This window comes from Lissotriton vulgaris, chromosome 10 (genome assembly GCF_964263255.1).
Source record: "Lissotriton vulgaris chromosome 10, aLisVul1.2, whole genome shotgun sequence".
NCBI classification, from domain to species: domain Eukaryota; kingdom Metazoa; phylum Chordata; class Amphibia; order Caudata; family Salamandridae; genus Lissotriton; species Lissotriton vulgaris.
Genome location: NC_141698.1, coordinates 525,029,873 through 525,034,956, shown reverse-complemented (window position 1 = coordinate 525,034,956; position 5,084 = coordinate 525,029,873). Strand labels below are relative to the sequence as shown.

Below are 5,084 nucleotides of genomic sequence, written 5' to 3'. Positions count from 1 at the left end.
AAGTGCATGATCTGGGAAAGTGCTGGATAATGAAAAGGTTCCACTTTCTATTCTAACTCCAGGAAAGTGCATGAGTAGGGAAAGTGCAGGATAGTGTACAAATGCCACTTACTATTCCATCTCCAGGAAAGTGCAGGATAGTGAACAGGTGCCAATTAATATTCCTTCTCCCGGAAAGTGCATAATTAGAGAAAGTGCTGGATAGTGTGGAAATGCCACTTACTATTCTAACTCCAAGTAAGTGCATGTTTAGAGAAAGTGCTGGATAGTTTACAAGTGTAAGTGGCTATTCCAACTTTAGGAAAGTGTATGATTAGGGAAAGTGCTGGATAGTGTACAAGTGCCACTTACTATTCAAACTCCAGGAAAGTGCATGATTAGGGAAAGTGCTGGATAGTGTACAAGTGCCACTTACTATTCCAACTCCAGGAAAGTGCATGATCTGGGAAAGTGCTGGATAATGAAAATGTTCCACTTTCTATTCTAACTCCAGAAAAGTGCATGAGTAGGGAAAGTGCAGGGTAGTGTACAAATGCCACTTACTATTCCATCTCCAGGAAAGTGCATGAGTAGGGAAATGCAGGATAGTGAACAGGTGCCAATTACTATTCCTTCTCCCGGAAAGTGCATAATTAGAGAAAGTGCTGGATAGTGTGGAAATTCCACTTACTATTCTAACTCCAAGTAAGTGCATGTTTAGAGAAAGTGCTGGATAGTTTACAAGTGTAAGTGGCTATTCCAACTCCAGGAAAGTGTATGAGTAGGGAAAGTGCAGGATAGTGAACAGGTGCCACTTACTATTCCTTCTCCCGGAAAGTGCAAGATTAGGGAAAGTGCTGGATAGTGTGGAAAAGCCACTTACTATTCTAACTCCAGGTAAGTGCATGATTAGGGAAAGTGCTGGATAGTGTCGAAGTGCCACTTACTATTCTAACTCCATGAAAGTGCATGATCTGGGAAAGTGCTGGATAATGAAAAGGTTCCACTTTCGATTCTAGCTCCCGGTAAGTGAATGTGTAGGGAAAGTGCTGGATAGTGTACAAGTGCCAATTACTATTCCAACTCCAGGAAAGTGCATGATCTGGGAAAGTGCTGGATAATGAAAAGGTTCCACTTTCTATTCTAACTCCAGGAAAGTGCATGAGTAGGGAAAGTGCAAGATAGTGTACAAATGCCACTTACTATTCCATCTCCAGGAAAGTGAATGAGTAGGGAAAGTGCAGGATAGTGAAGAGGTGCCAATTACTATTCCTTCTCCCGGAAAGTGCATAATTAGAGAAAGTGCTGGATAGTGTGGAAATGCCACTTACTATTCTAACTCCAAGTAAGTGCATGTTTAGAGAAAGTGCTGGATAGTTTACAAGTGTAAGTGGCTATTCCAACTCCAGGAAAGTGTATGATTAGGGAAAGTGCTGGATAGTGAACAGGTGCCAATTACTATTCCAACTCCAGGAAAGTGCATGATTAGGGAAAGTGCTGGATAGTGTACAAGTGTCACTTACTATTCCAACTCCAGGAAAGTGCATGATCTGGGAAAGTGCTGGATAATGAAAAGGTTCCACTTTCTATTCTAACTCCAGGAAAGTGCATGAGTAGGGAAAGTGCAGGATAGTGTACAAATGCCACTTACTATTCCATCTCCAGGAAAGTGCAGGATAGTGAACAGGTGCCAATTAATATTCCTTCTCCCGGAAAGTGCATAATTAGAGAAAGTGCTGGATAGTGTGGAAATGCCACTTACTATTCTAACTCCAAGTAAGTGCATGTTTAGAGAAAGTGCTGGATAGTTTACAAGTGTAAGTGGCTATTCCAACTCTAGGAAAGTGTATGATTAGGGAAAGTGCTGGATAGTGTACAAGTGCCACTTACTATTCAAACTCCAGGAAGGTGCATGATTAGGGAAAGTGCTGGATAGTGTACAAGTGCCACTTACTATTCCAACTCCAGGAAAGTGCATGATCTGGCAAAGTGCTGGATAATGAAAATGTTCCACTTTCTATTCTAACTCCAGAAAAGTGCATGAGTAGGGAAAGTGCAGGGTAGTGTACAAATACCACTTACTATTCCATCTCCAGGAAAGTGCATGAGTAGGGAAATGCAGGATAGTGAACAGGTGCCAATTACTATTCCTTCTCCCGGAAAGTGCATAATTAGAGAAAGTGCTGGATAGTGTGGAAATTCCACTTACTATTCTAACTCCAAGTAAGTGCATGTTTAGAGAAAGTGCTGGATAGTTTACAAGTGTAAGTGGCTATTCCAACTCCAGGAAAGTGTATGAGTAGGGAAAGTGCAGGATAGTGAACAGGTGCCACTTACTATTCCTTCTCCCGGAAAGTGCAAGATTAGGGAAAGTGCTGGATAGTGTGGAAAAGCCACTTACTATTCTAACTCCAGGTAAGTGCATGATTAGGGAAAGTGCTGGATAGTGTACAAGTGCCACTTACTATTCCAACTCCAGGAAAGTGCATGAGTAGGGAAAGTGCTGGATAGTGTACAAGTGCCACTTACTATTCCAACTCCAGGAAAGTGCATGAGTAGGGAAAGTGCTGGATAGTGTACAAGTGCCACTTACTATTCCAACTCCAGGAAAGTGCATGATCTGGGAAAGTGCTGGATAATGAAAAGGTTCCACTTTCTATTCTAACTCCAGGAAAGTGCATGAGTAGGGAAAGTGCAGGATAGTGTACAAATGCCACTTACTATTCCATCTCCAGGAAAGTGCATGAGTAGGGAAAGTGCAGGATAGTGAACAGGTGCCAATTACTATTCCTTCTCCCGGAAAGTGCATGATTAGGGAAAGTGCTGCATAGTGTCGAAGTGCCACTTACTATTCTAACACCATGAAAGTGCATGATCTGTGAAAGTGCTGGATATTGAAAAGGTTCCACTTTCTATTCTAACTCCTGGTAAGTGCATGTGTAGGAAAAGTGCTGGATAGTGTCGAAGTGCCACTTACTATTCCAACTCCAGGAAAGTGCATGAGTAGGGAAAGTGCAGGATAGTGAACAGGTGCCACTTACTATTGCAAATCCAGGAAAGTACATGATTTGTGAAAGTGCTGGATAGTGTGGAAGTGCAACTTACTATTCTAACTCCAAGAAAGTACATGATCTAAGAAAGTATTGGACAGTGAAAAAATGCGACTTAACATTCAAACTCCAGGAAAATGCATGAGTAGGAAAAATGCTGGATAGTGTGGATGTGCCACTTACTATTCGAACTTTAAAAAGTGCTTAAATAGGGAAAGTGCTGGATAGTGAAGAGGTACCACTTACTATTCCAAGTCCAGGAAAGTGCACGAATAGATAAAGTGCTATATAATGAAGAAATGACACTTTCTATTATAACTTCAGTTTAAATAATGTTTTCCAAAAAATAGAAAAACATACTAATTTGTATTTTCTGTTTCCTTTTTTCAACAGAAAATGTCAAGCCAGGCCACTGCAACTTATACCAAATCAAGAAAAGGGAACAGACTCCTTAAACATTGTGGGTATATATATTGTAATGAGAGGATAAGTGAACCAAGGAGACATTGGAGGTGTGTGCAATATTATTCTTCCCGTTGCAGCGGCAGAGCGGTTACTGTTAGTGACAACGTAATCAAAACCACTGAACATAACCACTCTGCCTCTGCAATGGAGATAGAAATACGCGATACAATCAACAAAATGAAAGATATTGCATCCACCTCCAATGAAACTCCTGGTCAGATTTTAAGAGAGGTTGCACAACATGTCCCTGGACATGTTGCTTGTAATATGCCAACAATCCCAAATTTGCGTAGAATTATTCAACGTAAAAAGCAGGCAAGAAACACACAAACAGTTACTCCACAAACTTTTGCTGACATTATAATACCACATGATTTAACTCTTTCCTGCTCTAATGAACCTTTCCTACTCTATGATAACCAAAACCCTCTCAAACGAATGTTAATATTTAGCACTCCCCGTAACCTTTTTAAATTAGAGAATACTGAAATTTGGATGATGGATGGAACGTTTAAATGTACGCCCCATCCTTTCACCCAAATTTACAGCGTTCATGCTCAAATTAACAATAATGTAGTTCCCTTAGTATATAGTTTGCTACCAGATAAGCAATCTGCAACCTATACTGAATTTTTATCAGTGATTAAAGAGAAAACATCTGGAAAAAGTCCTAGGAAAATCATTTTAGATTTTGAATTAACTATGATCAATGTGATCAACAAATTGTACGTGGATACCCAAATTCAGGGATGTTTTTTTCATTTTTCCCAGGCATATTGGCGTAAACTTCAAAAAACATCCCTGGTTACAGATTACTGCTCTGATAGCAAATTACAGGTTGAATTAAAAAAATTAACAGCACTTTGTTTTGTACCACCTGATAGTGTAGATGAGTACTACACTGCAATTTCTGAATCGGAATATTTTGTAGAAAATGAAGAAAAATTGGCTCCCATTTTAAATTATTTCGAGGACACATGGATTGGGCGTCTAAGCAGATCAGGTCGCAGGAGGAAGCCACGTTTCCATGTGGAGTGGTGGAACTGCTACTCAACCTGCTTGGAAGGTGTTGCAAAAACAAATAATGCCATAGAGGGATGGCACAACTCCTTCAGTCATACAATTGGCAAACATCATCCAAATTTCTACTCTTTTCTGAAAACTTTGAAGAAGGAGCAAAGTTTTCAAGAAATGAGACTTGCACAGGCATTAACAGGTAGTCTAAATCCACGACCCTAAAGACAAACAAAGGAGATGTCCGAGAGACTATTGGGTGTACTACAACAATTTTCGTTGAGTGTGGCATTAGACTACCTGGAGAATGTTGCTAACATATTACATTTCTAATATTTAATTACAATCTTACTTTCCTGCTTTGCCCTAAATTTATTTTTTAAACATTTAATTCAATTGGCATTTTTTATAAACATTTTTTAAATTAAAATTCGTCGGGTTCCCTTACCTTTAGAAGTCTTCTTTTTTTCAGCTGCACCATTTACAAATTGAGAAAAATCCATTTCGATTTTCTTTCCAAATAAAAACCCTTACAATCCATTTTGAAGTCATTTTTTTTGTTATAAAAAAAATTTT

The 5,084-nt window shown here is 39.4% G+C and overlaps 1 pseudogene; it reads left to right on the top strand.

Moving 5' to 3' along the window:
• The first annotated feature begins 3,425 nt into the window (after positions 1-3,425).
• On the top strand, positions 3,426-4,841 carry LOC147685482 (uncharacterized; annotated as a pseudogene).
• Positions 4,842-5,084: the final 243 nt, after the last annotated feature.